Genomic DNA, 17,581 nt, shown 5'->3' with positions numbered 1-17,581 from the left:
AAACCACCAGAGCTAAATGTATTAGAAACTAGAAATATTCTGGATATTCAGATCTGATCATCATTTAATGAAACCTTTAATGAAAGTAAAGTTTCTGGAAAGATCATTGTGTCATTTTTCAGTAGTGTAAATGTGGTGCTCGCCTTTGTATATGAGGTCACTTTCAGTAGTTCTTAATGTTATTTTTTTCCTTTATTCTTTCTTTCAGTCTTTTGAACATACCCCAGAATACCTTTTGCAAAGGAATTGTTTGATGAATGGCAGAAGTGCTGCAACCAGCGGCATACAAAAATAGATGAATGGTCAGGTTAATGAATATTACATCCCTATGCAGTACTGTTCCTTCTGGCAGAAAGTGCTCACCAAATGACTTACGGTTTTTAATTCATCATAAAATATACGGTAGGATATAACTTGAAAATTAAATCATTTTTAAAAAGCAGGAAATTACTCTTTATAATGAATGCAGCCGGGCATGCATCACGCCATGATGTCATGACGCCATGAGGCACCGAGAATGAGACACCGAGGATTCCAGCAGGTAGTAGAATTATCGCAGTACTCTGCCTTGGCTACCAAGGAGTACTAACATGGCCACTGGACCAGAGTCTTGCAAATTGTTTTGCTCCATCCAAAAACCAAGGAAAAAAATTGTGCTGGGAAGCAGTTCAATGCAAACAGTATAAATGTTTATTAGTTACAGTAAAAAGAAGGAAAGAAGAGAAAGATGAAAATCCAACATAGCACACACAGACATAGAATGTTAGAGTTGGAAGAGACCTCCAGGGTCATTGTGTCCAACCCCCTGCTCAATTCAGGATTCATTAAACCATCTCAGACAGATGTCTGTCCAGCCTCTGTTTGTAGACTTCCATGGAAGGAGAACTCGCCACCTCTCGTGGCAGCCTGTTCCACTCATTGATCATCCTCACTGTCAAAAAGTTTCTTCTAATATCTAATCTGTGCCTATACTGATCATGCGAAAGGTAAGTGAGCACCGAAAAAATGGTTAACCTGAAGATTTTTTGACTCTGCAAAAACTCTTACTGTTTCTCTTATTCATTCTCGTCTCGACTATTGTAACTCTCTTCTAATCGGTCTCCCTCTTACCAAACTCTCCCCTCTCCAATCTGTCTTGAATGCTGCAGCCAGGATCATATTCTTCACCAATCGTTACACCGATGCCTCTACCTTGTGCCAGTCATTACACTGGCTACCCATCCACTCCAGAATTCAGTATAAACTTATTACCCTCACCCACAAAGCCCTCCATGGCTCAGCACCACCCTACATCTCCTCCCTTGTTTCAGTATACCACCCTACCCGCGCCCTCCGTTCTGCTGATGACCTGAGGTTAGTATCCTCAATAGTCAAAACCTCCCACTCCCGTCTCCAAGACTTTACACGTGCCGCGCCAATTCTTTGGAATGCACTTCCCAGGTCAATACGATTAGTCCCCAATCCCCACAATTTTAAGCGTGTCCTGAAAACGCATTTATTCAGACTGGCCTATCGCCTCAACACATTAACCTAACCTATCCCTGTGTGGCAGAGCCAAAAGTTTTACCATAACCAGGTTCCCAGCATCATGTTCCCACATGCTTTATGCATCCATTAGCCCTCTGTGTCTGTACTGTTACACACTTCACATTATGGCTGGTCCATACAATCAGAGCAACTGTTACCACCCACCTTTCGTGTCTCCCTCTTTCCTCATAGACTGTAAGCTTGCGAGCAGGGCCCTCACTCCTCTTGGTATTTGTTATAATCTACTGTATGTGATTATTGTTATGCTGTAATGTCTATTGTCTGTACAAATCCCCTCTGAAATGTAAAGTGCTGCGGAATATGTCGGCGCTATAAAAATAAAATTTATTATTATAAGATTTAAACAAACACCTATTCATTAAATAAAATGAAAATTACCTTAATACCTAATAATAATAATAAGGGAAGGTAATGTTAAGTACCAAAGATGGAAGGTGGGTAAAAATGCACATTTCACAGAAATATAGGAGAAATCAAAGATATACTGGAAGGTATACATAAGGTAAAAGGAACCAACACTAGTTAAACACCCTGAAAAATGCAAATATAGTGAAAGTGCAATAATGCACACAATGAACAGGTAATTATTATTATTATTATTATTTATTTATATAGCACCATTGATTCCATGGTGCTGTACATAAGAAGGGGTTACATACAAATTACAGATATCACTTACAGTAAACAAACTAACCGACTGATACACAGGGGAGAGGACCCTGCCCTTTTAGGTTTACATGCTACAGGATGGTGGGGAAGGAGACAGTAGTAATCACAGTAATCACCGAATAATGTATGTTTTGGATGCAGTGCAACTGGAGGGCCTGTAGATCTCAAGCATGTCAGTAGGATCTACCCTCCCAATCTGTCAAAATAGGCATATACCTCATAAAAAGGTGAATAAAATGATACCTTGATATCTGTAATATCATATTCCAGAATCTGCCTCCAATCTTATTTTAAAATGAAAGCCGGGGTCACCAATGCGAGACATGTAGACCAGGAAAACAGACTGTCATTCATTATACGTCTCGCACTGGTAATTAATTTAAAATAAGCTCTGGAGGCAAATTCTCAAGAAGATCTATACCTGGTATATTCATCTTAACACCTCATTTACATAATTTACATATTGTTATGCTGGGTGATGGTAAAATGACCTAGCCAGAAACAGCAGTGTGTCGGTCACACTTAGTTCTAGCCGTCGCACTGTCGCTCATCCTTGATGGTCAGGTATAATCTTCACCCACCTCCCGGTAATGGCAAGGGGGAACTTTAGCAGAGCCCTTCCCAGGCGACCAGCAGCACTGCCGCTGATGACCGGACACACAAACAGCAGACAGGGCAAACACACCATAACCAAAAAACTGCAGTGCAACTCCATAAACTTAAGTGAACATTAATAAACCAAGCACAGGCACCGAAGCATGAACCTCCTCAGAAGCACAGAAAAACTGAACTTAACCACCCACCAGAAGTGTAAATAATCAGCAGCAAAAGGTGGAAATCTGCCTCCCAGCAGTCACCTGACATGTTGGGGCAATGTCAAATCTCCACCCCAGGACCACAGAGACACCGGAGGAAGGTGGTGACTCACAACAGCTAGCAGCAGCTAAAACCAGAGGACCAGGCATCCCGGGGTCCCCCCACAGCATAACCACTGGGTGCGGTGTCCCGCCTCCGAGCTATTCTAACAGTGCATCTCCTAAAATGTGATAAATTGACTTGAGCGAGCACCCCCGCAAGCTCCACCCCCCAGAGGTGACACCCTGCCCCTCATGACCAGTGGAGGACGATGGGTGACCTGCCGAAGATCCGGAGCCGTCCAGGAGCGCGAGGGATCTGCTGACATACAGAGCTACTAATATATATTAAGAAAATTGTGGATTTCTTTGTGATAATGCATTGGATTTCAGGTATAATTTTATTAAACTTTGACCTACATACCCATATAGAGGCCTTAGGAGGGTTGAGTCTACTGACAGATTCCCTTTAACTATCTTCCTAGTCCCTTGTGCACATGGATTTCTCCAGAATCTTAGAATTTTCTAATGATATTATGTACTGTAGCTGGTGGGATATTGAAAATGTGGCAATTTTTACGTTGCAGAACATTTTTCTGAAATTGCTCCATACTTTTTAGACACTAATGTATAAAGATTTGTGAACTTCTGACCATCTTTCCTTCTAAGAGACTCTGCTTTTCTTTCTTTCAACGTTCTTTTTATTGAGAAATTTGAAAGTAAAGCCCCCGTTACACATAACGATGTCCCAACGATCCCACCAACGATCTGACATGGATGGGATCGCTGGGACATCATTAGGCTGATCGCTGGTGAGCTGTCACATAGACAGCCCCTCCAGCAATCAGGACCAGCGAGCAAGCTGGTTTCTAATGTAAACATCGGGTATCCATGAGCCGCGGCTCTTGAATACCCGCTGTTTACCTTGGAAACCAGCATGTACACCGGTTTCCAAGGTAAACAGCGGGTATCCCGGAGCCGTGGCTCCTGGATACCCGATGTTTACATTAGAAACTAGCGTCCAGTGTCGCTGATCACTGGTCTCTCGCTGCCACACGCAGCGATGCGTGCTGGCCAATGGGAGACCAGCGATGAAAAAATGGCCCAGGACAATCAGCGACAACCGGCAGGGGGGCCGGTCGCTGATCCCCGTCACACACAGCGATCTCGCTTGCGAGATCGCTGTGGCATCACAAAATCAGCGATCTCGCTAGCGAGATCGCTGTGTGTGACGGGGCCTTAACAAACAGTGTTTGATAAAGTAACCATATCAGTAAAAGAGCATTGATAAGTACATCTGGTAAAGATGGCAGATGTTTGTGTACAACTCAATCACTTTAATCAAGAGAATCATAGAAATTTACAATTTACAATTTTTGCTGAAAAGAATGAGACAAATAAATAAAAAAGAATCAAGGTAGAGTAGAGGGAGATGGAAGTAGAAGGGCGGGGAAGAGTTGAAGAGAGGAGAAGGAAAGTAGGAATGGGGGTAGCACCTTGGGATATGTGTTTAATAGAGAGTTATGATGTAGTTTCTGAGTAGAAGAATGATTGTGTCCTAAATTTGGTCCAGCACCTTTCTAATATGCTATTTTTATACACAGGTTTGTGACTTAATTGAAAATTGAGCCTCCAGCTGTTTTTCATTAGTGACACTTTTTCAGCCTTTTGTTCACTCTGTCCCAACATTTTTGAGATGTGTTGCTGACATCAAATTTTTTTTAAAGAAAATGGAAAAATGTCTAACGTTCAACTTCTGATCTGTGTGCTATGTCCTGTTGTGAATAATATATAACTATAAGAGATTTCAAGATGATTGCATTTTTTTTCTTTACATTTTAAACATAGTTTGGAATTGGGATTTTAATAAGACCAAAAGTAAATACATGATACATCCCATTTTAGTTAAAGTCTTAAATGTTGAAATTTGAGTGAACACAAAATTATGGCTTGTTAAGCATAGCTAAATGTATTGAATGAAAATTACAATAGCTGTGTCAGTCTGTAAGGACAAGTCTTGTGACCTCTATTTTTTGACTTCTAGATAATTATTAAGTTAAAAAGGAATTTTAGATCTGCATTAGCGCGCCCGGAGACATTTGCATGCAATTAAAAAGACATATAAAAATGCACTTGATTTTGCAATCTATTTCAGTGAGTATTAGTATTATTTATGAAGGATGATTTTTTAGTGTCTTCGAATTTTTTTCATGAATGGAAGCAAAATTGTAAAGGTTTTTCAGAGGTATACTTTTGAAGTCATGGGAAGATGTTGCATGTAATTCAGAAAGATCAATATTTAATAGCGTAATAAGCTCATAGTTATCTACAGCACTTAGTCAAATCTTAAGTTGGAAATACTTGTGGTGTTCTTCTTGACAGAGCCCTCTTCATCCAACTGTTAAGAACAAGAGCTCAGTACATTTATTTCCTTTATCTAGTAATGTCATAAAACTATGGCAATAGCTTCTATTTTTGAGCCTGCTATGAATTCGTGACAAAAAGACAATTGGGCTATTATTATAAATACCTTTAGAAAAATCATGATTTGCACCAAATTAAAGTGATTCACATACTGGAGAATCTATGGGAACTGAATTTTAAAAATATTTACTTCACTTGAAAAAAAAAAGAATCTGGATTTAATGATTGACCATTAAGGTCTCTTCACATCTCGTTATGAGTTCCCATTGATTACACTGAGCATACCCATAGGGTCTCTCTTGTAGGACAAGACTTAAAAGTGTCTTTTGGCCTCCCTTTTCAAACCTTCATATAAGTAGCGATCACTGGCGCTCAACACTAATAATGATATATTCAATATGACAACCTAATGTTATCAAATGCTGTGGCATACCTGTGGGTACAAAATGCTCACCATCATATACCCCTGGATAAAATCCTTAGTGGGTGTGGTTTCCAAAATAGTGTTATTTGTGGGGGTTTCCACTATTTAGGCACATCAGGGGCTCTCCAAACACAACATGGCATCTGCTAATTTTTCAAGCAAATATTACATTCAAAAAGTCAAAGGGCGCTCCTTCCCTTCTGAGCATTGCCGTGTGCCCAAGCAGAAGATTTTCCCCACAAATAAAGGCCCCGTCTCACTAAGCAATCTCGGTAGCGAGATCGCTGCTGAGTCACAACTTTTGTAACGTAACAGCGATCTCACCAGCGAGATCGCTGTGTGTGACAGCGATCAGCGAGCGGCCCCCCTGCCGGTATCGCTGATCGCTGGAAGAAACCTCTGGACATTTCTTTGGTCGCTGGTCTCCCGCTGGCCAGCACGCATCGCTGTGTGTGACAGCGGGAGACCAGCGATCAGGTGTAAAAAAATAATAAAAAAAAATAAAAAATCTAGTTATTCTCACCTTCCGATGTCCCGTTCAGCCATCCTGCCTCTCTCCACGCTCCGGTCCCAGTGATCCTTTGCATGAATGACCGCGAGACTTTGTTATCCCGCGAGACCGTGACATCTCGCGGTCATTCATGCAAAGGATCACTGGGACCGGAGCGTGGAGAGAGGCGGGATGGCTAAACGGGACGTCGGAAGGTGAGAATAATATATTTTTTATTTTGATACTATTTTCTACAGCGATAGCCAGCGATGCCGGGCGCTCGGCATCGCTGTGCTGATCGCTGGTGAAGCTGTCTGTGTGACAGCTCACCAGCGATCACATAGCGACTTACCAGCGATCCTGACACCTTCATATCGGTGTCGGGATCGCTGGTGAGACGCTTAGTGTGACGGGGCCTTAAGGAGATTCAGGCAGAACGCCTGAACGCACTGTAGGCAATGCAATGTGAACATAGCTTAAGGAACATTATAGAATGAACTTTTACACAATTCACGGATTGCTGTCAAACCGACAGCCTCAAAATAATGCCTTCTACAAATACTCTAGATTTAAGCTGGTCCATTAACTCCAAATTCTTAAAAGAATCTCTGTTGAAAACACTTAACACAGAAACTAGAGGCCAGACAATGCTTCGTACTCCCCCCATTAACAATAACACAAGCAATTAGCACATTTTCCTTAGCAATCTCTCTATGATTATTGAAGAAGATGACATTTCTTTTGTTCCAGAATTCATGGTTTTGCCATTTTCACGTACAACCCCTTACATAATCATTATGCAAATGGACAGAGCTGCAATTTGTATCATTAATTCATCTGTGAGTGACTGCAAAGCACATTTAGCTTTTTAAAGGCACTTTGAATAAAGCTCATCTTATTAATTTGCTGTGCCCTCGTGAGGTTACAGGGTTCATATTTTTATCTAAACTATGATTGCACAAGTTAAGACAAGATTTTCTACCTTTGATTTAATTACAGCCACATAATTAAAAAAATAATTACATATAAAATCTTATCAAGTTTTATTTATTTTAAATTACATTAAAATTGTTCAATTTTCATGGAAACAACAGTTTCATTAAACACATTATAGAGTGTTGATATCTTCATATTGACAAGATCATTGACGGGAGGAAAAAAGAAAAAAAGTGCAAATTGATTTTTTTTTCCTCCTTCTGCTCTTGTTATTACCATAAGGTTAAAAATATTCTAGCGGCTCACAGTGTGAGTTGTCTGCTTCCATTCTCAGAGGCAGACTGATAAAAAAAGTGCCCTGTCCCTATATCACTCCACGCTGCATACGCAGCTTATTGCTTAGGCTGCAAAATACTCGGAAGAAATCTCATCTTCTTTTATGCAATAAATAATGGAAACAAATCTGTGGAAACCTTAAAAATGTGCCTGTTTATTGTGTAGTGATAGAAAAGTCATCCAGCGTTGTTTCTAATCATTGCCTCCTATTATCTGTTCAATCAGCACTAAGGTTTGCACAAAAGATGAATGGACCTGATGAAAACATTGCTGTTTTAGGTGATGCCAACTTAAGGGCCCGTTACACATAGCGATATCGCTAGCAATATCGCTGTAACGTCACTGGTTTTGTGACGTAGCAGCGATATTGCTAGCGATATCGCTACATGTGATACTTACCTCCGACTGGCTCCCCCGCTGTCTGTCGCTGATCGCACGAGAACGTCCTGGACCATTTCTTGTCGGGCGCTTCCTGTGGCACCGACGAGTGGACGCGGGCGGGATGACGTCAGGATCGCCGTGTCTGACAGGTAAGTAGCGACCCCCGACCGCTGCTATGTCGCTGGTGAGATCTGCCTGTGTGGCAGCTTACTAGCGACCACTTAGCGATGCACCAGCGATCCATATTGTTGTCGGGATCGCTGGTGCATCGCTTAGTGTAACGGTATCCTTAGTTTTCAGTGGCCAATACAATACAATCAAATGAGATGCACTGATCTATCAAGTCCTCAGTCAGATCTTTGCATTCAGATATATGCAATATATAAATTGTTGCTTTGGGTGCTGCCATCAGCACTAATTAAATGCTTTGAGTCACACTCTGTACTGGAAGCCAATCAGCCAAAAGTTGAGTCAGGCATGAAATACGAGCAGAATAGGTTGGAATGCTGATAAGACATGTGCTTTAAGGGGTGATCCAAAATGCAAATTGTTTTCATCTGGAATCACTATCTATTTAATGCCAAAATGTAAATTATTTTCTAATATAAGTGAATTAAAAATTCCCTTTATTTCCTTAAATGCAAAATATAACTGCTTTTCCTTTTTTCCTACTTCCTCATGGTAACATAGTTAGCAAGGCTGAAAAAAGACATTAATCCATCCAGTTCAGCCTATATTCCGTCAGAATAAATCCCCAGATCTACATTCTTCTAAAGAACCTAATAACTGTAAGATACAATATTGTTACGCTTCAGGAAGACATCCAGGCCTCTTGAACCCTTGACTGAGTTCGCCATCACCACCTCCTCAGGCAGGGAATTCCAGATTCTCACTGCCCTAACTGTAAAGAATCCTCTTCTATGTTGGTGGAAAAGCCTTCTCTCCTCCAGATGCAGAGAATGCCTCCTTGTGACAGTCACCTTCCTTGGTATAAACAGATCCTCGGAGAGATATTTGTATTGTCCCCTTATATACTTATACATGGCTTTGATGATGCTTCATTTTGAAAATCGCAGTGCCTGCTATAGTGTGCAAATGAAGTGTCATCAGGGTGCAGAGGTTGTGGTCGCTGCCGCATAATCAGTGACCTTCGTTTCAGGGGCTGTGCTAGTCTCTGAGCAATGTGCACTGTGCAATGTACACAGTGACTGAGCGCTCTCTCGCTGGCTCAGATCAGCAGTAATGAGTCAGCAACAGAGCGCACTGTCACTGCGCAGTGTAAGTATACCCAGCATACAGAGACCAGTTCTGTCCCATGTAAGTGACGTCCAAGGAAGGAGGAAAAAAACAAAAGCAATTTGATAATGTAGTTATGAAAGGATAGGGAAGTTTAATTTAATATAATTTATGACATTAAATAGGTACTTGGGATGAAAATTAAGTTGTATTTTGGACCATCCCTTTAAGTATTAAGTGCCAGGTGGTGCACAAATAAAATGTTTACATACAGGGTAAAGGCATCCAATTGAAACTTTTCCTCAGTTGAAGGAAACGTTTGAAAACGAATATCCTTATTTATGCTGTTCGTATCTTTTGTCTTGTATGGTATATTTTAACCAATAAATCTTCAAAATAGAGCAAGTATAAAGATTATAAAGGAATCAATCCACATACTACATATGGTACATTCACTTGTATTGTAGTTGAAATGCAATTCACAGCAATATTGCAATAAGCCAAGTTTTGCCTCCTCTGTTGAGTCACGGCCCCTTTGGTGAGGGTGATGGAAATTTGAGGGGCATAGAGAGTAACTCTATTTACAGGTGACATATTGTGTGGCACAACCATTGTTTAGGGGGCACAATGTTTTAGAAGTTTTCATGTATTATTTTCAGAGTCTCCATGTGTGGCAGAATTTGGAGCCAATATAGAGAGAGCAGATCCTAAAAGTTATCAGCGGAAAATCTGCAGACAAGTTGTGGATGGAAAAAGTCTTCATGGCTGTCCAGGCCAAATGAAGAGAAGGTAAGAGACCAAGTACAATCAGGAAGACGTCATCTGTGAGTCATTGGATGTATGTGTTTATTTTCACTCTGTGTCTTATCAATTGCATAGCCACTCCTAAGATCTTCAGCGAGATGATGTCTGGAATCTTTCTAGTTCTTTCAACCTTGGATCTGTTGTTTCACATAGTTCAAATTTTTTTTACAGTTTTAGTTTTGGCATTCACGCCAATGTGCACCAAATGTTTGGTGTAAATTGTTGGCAATATGGTATAAAAAAAGTTTGTAACATTGCCTTGTCAAGTTTTAAGCTGTCTAAATTAAAAATATACCATAAAAATATACCATATATATAATTAAATTTCAAGTAAACTTGAAGCAGCATGTTTGTATCTGCCTCTATTTTTCTCTACATACAGTGTGTCCATAAAGTCATGGTTCACTTTTATACTTTTACATTTTGGCGCCTTTTCTCTGGCCCAATCATATCAGACCTGTTCATGAAGAGCGATAACAAGAACCAATCAAACAACACAAACTCATTTAAGCTGTTGCTGAACCCCTGATAAACTGAACTCTGATTAATACACTGCCAGGTCTGTGACATCATGCAACCACAAGTTTGGATGTGTGTAGGGCAACAAATGGAGCCCATGGGTCGCCCTCCCAGGGCTGTGGGGTACTCGGTACCAGGCCGGTCCTTCAGAGGGGAATGTCACAGCAGCGGTGACCCGGTCCGTGGCCCTGGGCGCCCATGTAAAAGGGGTAGAGTTGGGAATAAAGTTAATAAGTGATTCGTGATGCCACCTGTGGTGTTTGGCAATAAAGATGTTAAGCCGACCCTGCAGACAGATCCTCTGGGACAGATGGTGTGGTGCAGCAATGAAGGTGTAGCCCTCCACAGGTAGGGCTGTAGTCCCAGGGCAGTGTAGCTGGATGTTTAGGAAGAGAGTGCAGTGTTTGGCACAGAGATGTAGCAGTGCTGAGGATGTTGTAGGAAGGAGGAAAGGACACAACAGGGTGCAGTTTATTTACCTTTACTTGGCAAACGCAGTCCAGAGTACTGATTACAGATGGCACAGGAGCAGGCTAGCCTGGAAGCAACTCAGGAATCTCTCTATCAGATGGGTTGTGTAGTCTCCTTCCTAGCGCTGGCTTGAGGTACATGCAGTACAGTGTTACACTGAAGTTCCTCCTTCTTATCGTCTCTTAGAACTACCTCGTATGGCAGACAGCTGTAGCCCTCTATCTCTCTTGGCTCACCCGTCGCTATTTTGCCTCCGAGTCTTAGTTGGGAATAGAGAATTTACAGCTTCCTATTCCTCTGGTTTCTGTTGCAGGACCTTCAGTATCCATACAACCGTGGAGACCAGGCTCCAGATCATGCGCTCTCACTGGGAGGGAGCTCTCTTTCCTCAGCTCAATGTCCAGCTTCTCTCCACACATCTACACTCGTTGCCCTCCTCACACTAACTTAAACTCTTCCCACTCCTTGAAATGTACTCTAACTACACCCACCTCCCAGCACGTTTCGTGTTCCAAGCATGGAACCACAAATGGGTGCATTGCTATACTCCAAGCAGGGAGCCGCCGAAGGTGCTTTGCTACACTACTTTGTGGTGTGGGGTGCAGGTGTTGGAGTGTGGTCAGGAGTCTCCACCTTACCTGGATGGTGGGGTACCACACCTCAGGAGGAGGTGCAGTACCTCTGTGGCGACTGAGCCTCAGGGGCGCCACATACCCCCCGTTAAACACAGCACGTCCGCGGGCTGCAAAGCAAACAAAGTTGACAAACACGGGAATATACAAAATTTTTGCAATGCTTAGTAAACAGTTCATGTCTAATCTCAATGTGAGAGGCACTCATTCTTGAACGTTGCAAACAATTCTTAATTAACTGTCTAAAGTCTTAATTCAAAAGTGCAAGTTTCATCATCAATATATTTCTTCATCATCTTTCCTTTTTCATATTTTCTACTTTTCTATCATTAGCTTAAAATGATAACCGCTGATATCTGGTTCATCACCTACATTTTCCAAATCTTCATTCTTTATTCAAATCTTTCATCTCTTTATTAAAACATTCCTAAATCTTATATAAAAGCTATCATAAGACACATTATCAAATACTTCACATTAAAACTCTCAACAATTCTTGTAAGTGCTGGACACTGTCCCCAGCCGGGATCTCTTGCAGTGTCCTTTGATTGGAGTCATACTCCAGATGAGGTAGACCTTATCTTCGCAAAGTGTCTATGTAAAACCAAGAGAGGGTACCTAAAGAGGTGCAACTATTTACAAATACAGTTTTGTATCATTCAGCGTCCATGATCTCCACAGTTCAATATCAAAAAGGCTTCAAATAAAACTGGGCAAACTGAAGAAAACATGATGAACAAAGAAGGCACAATGGTGCAAATACCCTCCTGGGCAACAAAGTTAGATATTTTGCAGGTTCAGGCTAGTTGTCCCCTCCTGGGGTACTGGAAGCTGTTGTCTTGGGCTGCTGCTTCCAGAGGAGATGCTCTGGGTATCTTCCTCTTTGGATTGATTGTTTGCTAATCGCAGGTACTCTGCTTCCCAAAGGGTGAGATTGGGACCGGTCGGGGTAATCGAAAGGGCCATGGAAACATCGACTGTCTCGGGGGATGGCGCGTCAGCAGTTTTCAGGGGCACTTCTGCTGCGGTCAGTAGTTCAGCAGGTGTTATCGCCGGCACCACTGGATCGTCCTCCTCTAGTTCCATCGGGACCTCCGGGATGGGTACCGTAGCCTGAGGCCACCGGCGAGGGTCAATCAGGCCATTCCGGTCATTGGCTCTACTCCCAACACCAATGTCACGCCCGGGGCGGTAATCATACCTTGCGCTCCCTGCTGAGGCTCCTGTCCCAGTGCAGGTGCAGGGTAGTGAGCAGCGGCGGCCGCAATTCCCGAAGTTGCAGGAAGGTCGCAGCTGAATCCGGCCAGGGGCAAGGTTGGTTTCTGCCATGGCCGTCAGCAGGGGCCCGCGCGGCCACGGTCTCACTTCTCCATTCCGCTCTGGAACCCTCATGTACCTCCTCCGGGCAGGCCTTAAACAGTGGCAATATCTACTTTGAGGTGGTGACAGGCGCTGCAGAGGGTGTCTCTGTGGGCGTATACTCCGCAGGGGCGGCCGGGTCTGCAAGTTGCTCTTCCTCCCCCTGTTCTTCTGGCTTCTTTCCTCCTTCCATCATGGCGTTCTGGCATTCTTCTTCCTGTCTGGGCTCTTTTCCCACCACTGGCCTTCGCCCCTCCTTCCGAGGGCGGCGTCTTTTTCCTATTCCTCCATACCAAGCCAGTACACGAACCCCTCGGGGGGTGGGCCATGTTGCAGCTGCATAGAAGTTCAGACAGGGAAGGCCCAGAACAGTTCGAGGTCATTTCTTAGGACCACCCATGTTGTCACGCCCATCTTCACCATGCCAGCGGCCATTTTTAGCGTTCATTTTACAGTCTATCAAATAGGGTCATCGGCACATTTACACAAACTTTTAAGTTCAATAAATCGTAGGCACACAGAACCCGATGGCATCGGGTCTCGTCATCCTGTTCGTGATGCCAAGTTTTGGGTCGCCCTCCCAGGGCTGTGGGGTACTCGGTACTGGGCCAGTCCTTCAGAGGGGAATGTCACAGCAGCGGTGACCCAGTCCGTGGCCCTGGGCGCCCATGTAAAAGGGGTAGAGTTGGGAATAAAGTTAATAAGTGATTCGTGATGCCACCTGTGGTGTTCGGAAATAAAGATGTTAAGCTGGTGCTGCAGACAGATCCTCTGGGACAGATGGTGTGGTGCAGCAATGAAGGTGTAGCCCTCCACAGGTAGGGCTGTAGTCCCAGGGCAGTGTAGCTGGATGTTTAGGAAGAGGGTGCATTGTTTGGCACAGAGATGTAGCAGTGCTAAGAATGTTGTAGGAAGGAGGCAAGGACACAACAGGGTGCAGCTTCTTTACCTTTACTTGGCAAACGCAGTCCAGAGTCCTGATTACAGATGGCACAGGAGCAGGCTAGCCTGGAAGCAACTCAGGAATCTCTCTATCAGATGGGTTGTGTAGTCTCCTTCCTAGCGCTGGCTTGAGGTACATGCAGTACAGTGTTACACTGAAGTTCCTCCTTCTTATCGTCTCTTAGAACTACCTCATATGGCAGACAGCTGTAGCCCTCTATCTCTCTTGGCTCACCCGTCGCTGTTGTGCCTCCGAGTCTTAGTTGGGAATAGAGCATTTACAGCTTCCTATTCCTCTGGTTTCTGTTGCAGGACCTTCAGTATCCATACAACCGTGGAGACCAGGCTCCAGATCATGCGCTCTCACTGGGAGGGAGCTCTCTTTCCTCAGCTCAACCTCCAGCTTCTCTCCACACGTGTACACTCGTTGCCCTCCTCACACTAACTTAAACTCTTCCCGCTCCATGAAATGTAAACTAACTCCACCCACCTCCCAGCACGTTTCGTGTTCCAAGTAGGGAGCCACCAATGGGTGCTTTGCTATACTCCAAGCAGGGAGCCGCCAAAGGTGCTTTGCTACACTACTTTGTGGTGTGGGGTGCAGGTGTTGGAGCGTGGTCAGGAGTCTCCACCTTACCTGGATGGTGGGGTACCACACCTCAGGAGGAGGTGCAGTACCTCTGTGGCGACTGAACCTCGGGGGCGCCACACCCACATCGAACTGCACTGAATAGGTATGAAACTGGGAGAGTTTTTCTTTTATTTGGAGCAGATTTCACATTTTTATCGTCTTTTGTTGCTTTCCAGTGACTGGTCAAAAGTGCACCATGACTTTATGGACACACTGTACTTCCGACTTCCTTCTTCATAGCATTTTATGAGCAGCAACTTCTTTACTTAGGAAAGATTCTTTCTACCAGTAAATGGAGAGTGAATAATTAGTCCAGGAAGAGAAAGGTATTTTCTATAATATCATTCATTACAAAGTTTTTTATCTTTATTTGTACTATCGATGTAGGAAAAAAATACTGTATCTCTGGTTACTCTTTAAAGGGAATCGGTCAGCAGATTTTTGCTATGTAATCTGTAGACAGCAGGAAATGCTGAGACACCAATTTCAGGGCTATGTCAGGTGTCAAAGTGCGTGCTGTTGTGTATTAAATGTGAAGGATATATCACTAAGAGATTAACCGTGCTGGACTAGTCCAGCTGCTAAGCACTGCACTGTCTATGGACTGTGTACATGGACAGCCTGGTGTGGACGGGGTTAGTTTTCTCATCTCTGCTTCATTCTTAATCTAAAAGCTCTGAATGAGTGAGAATGGCTGCACCCAGTAATCTAAGTGATACATTGTTAAATTCAGAGTCTCTTTGCCTACATTACACTGCTCTCAGACAAGGACACTTTTAATGATTTAAAAAAAATTGGATGCTAACTCTTCTGTTTGACTACCACATTGCTAGTATATACCTGCATTCCCTCGGTGGGCATTTTAAAAATGTTTGGAACCAGTATTAATCTCTTTTAAATGAAAAGCAAAATTGTTGTATTTGCTGTTGTATAATCACCAACTAGCATGCCACATGGAACACAGATGTCTCAACAAGGCCTAAAATGGGTTTTAAAAACAAACCTAAAATTTCTCTAAATAAACAGGGATTAGGTGATAGTTTACATCCCCATTTACTATTTATAGAAACTAGCACTTGTTTCCAAAGAGAAAAATTTGGGGCACAAATAATACATGTGAAAAAGGTCAGTCTCTAGCGTTAATGTATCTGAAAAACCAATACAGTAGATGAAGGAGGAGGAGGAGTCTTACTTATGAACTACTATGTCATTTTAAAATTCTAATTGGATTGGGAAAAATTAAGGACTATAATGATAAAGTTTTACTAAATCATGTTCCCAAAAAATTACAAATCTAATCAAGATTTTTGAGCAGAATAGTTATTCATGCATTTGTTAAAAAAATTCCTCTCTTGCAAGTGCTACTAGTTTTTAAGTTACAGCTCACATATGACATAAATTTACGAAAAAGCACAAAAAAACGAGACTAACCAACTCCAGGTCAGATTACCAATGCACTAGCAGGATGCAGGAGACCACCATGATAAAGGCGGAGGCAGCACAGGTGCAACATACTGATGGAGCAACCACTCACAAACCTTACATTCATGGACAGAGTGGTTGCCTAGTATTAAAAATGTAGAGAAAAAAAATGGGGAGGGGGAGACAAGCACACATAGGGTGATATTGAAAGGCCCAGATGAGAAGGAAGTTATGGAGTTGCTCACCTGAAAGGGCCATGATTGTCATAACTCCAATAGTTGCTCATGAATATTACAGCTGTGCAGTCCCATTGGCAAATTAAGGTAAACCCTTTTGATTAATAGAAAAGGAGAGTTGAGGTTTCAGAGACTGCACTGCTGTAGGAAGGGAGCAGTATATCAGTATAACAGGGAACTAGGGTTTAAATACTGAGGAAGAAACACCAAAACTTAAAAAAGAGGAAAACCTCCCACCTGGGCATGAACAATTAGTTAACATTGTAAAAAGACTAATATTGGTATAAAAATAAAAAGATATACAGGTGCTACTCACAAAATTAATATATCATCAAGCAATTAATTTATTTCAGTTTCTCAATACAAAAAGTGATATTCATATATTATATAGAGTCATTACAGAGTGATCTAATTCAAATGTTTATTTCTGTTAATGTAGATGATTATGGCTTACATCCAATGAAAACTCAAAAGTTACGACTGTGTCTGGAACAGGCTGCTTTCCCAGAACCACCAAGGCCCGATCCCTGGCCGCAGCCTTAAATTGCTGGGGTTCTCCTTTACTGTGGAAGGGATTGCCAGGATCCAGGAACTGGTGAGTGGATTGCAGGGACTAGGCTGGTCGGAAGAGGCAAAGAAGTGAGCCAGGACCAGAGCTGGAGAAATGCTAGAGGTACCGCTAGCTGCCATGTACCCACAGTTGGCATCCTGGGGGAAGGTTGTTAAGTATGAAAGGCAGCAGTGATGGGGACCATAGGAGAGTTTGGGACCCGTCATCACATCTTGTTTAACCAGTGGGCAGTAGAGACAGAACACTTGCTTCGAAAGTTGCAAGAGTTGATGGCTGGAACCAAGGTCAGGTTCCACAAAAAAGAGGGTCAACATCACTGGTACGCGCTGGACGTGATCTGAGAAGGAAGGGAGCAGGATGAACCCTTCTTGAGAAATGAAAGGGTCTGGGAGAGGTTCCTCAAGGTGGCTTGAGATGGGGTTTCCACCCCCGAGAGATGGTACTGTCCTTATGGTTCCCCATCTTCTATGCAGGAGCAGGCGATGGTGCAGGAGACACAGGGGGCTGTCCCCCATAGTTACATGTTGGAGGCTCCGGCACTACCTGAAGCCAGGTCATTTACATCCCAGGCTCCTGGGAATCAGGCTAGAGGAAGCAGGCAGGGGTAGTTTCCCCAGCCTCCTCAGGAAAGGAAAAAGAAGCGGACACGTGAGGAGGATTACTGTATTACCCTCCTTATAATTTTTTTATGGCTTT

At 43.0% G+C, this 17,581-nt stretch overlaps 1 long non-coding RNA gene across 1 annotated transcript; it reads left to right on the top strand.

Annotated features, from left to right (window-relative positions):
- Positions 1 to 212: 212 nt before the first annotated feature.
- Positions 213 to 17,061, top strand: LOC141080725 (uncharacterized). The gene is made up of 3 exons (XR_012229034.1): positions 213 to 986; positions 9,958 to 10,087; positions 16,754 to 17,061. It is a non-coding gene; the product is annotated as an uncharacterized lncRNA (long non-coding RNA).
- The last annotated feature ends 520 nt before the right edge of the window (positions 17,062 to 17,581 follow it).

Source organism: Dendrobates tinctorius, unplaced genomic scaffold, assembly GCF_039654945.1.
Source record: "Dendrobates tinctorius isolate UK_male_01 unplaced genomic scaffold, ASM3965494v1 ptg000004l, whole genome shotgun sequence".
NCBI lineage: Eukaryota > Metazoa > Chordata > Amphibia > Anura > Dendrobatidae > Dendrobates > Dendrobates tinctorius.
Note: the sequence above shows the minus strand (reverse complement) of the source record. Positions and strands in the feature narration are given on the sequence as shown.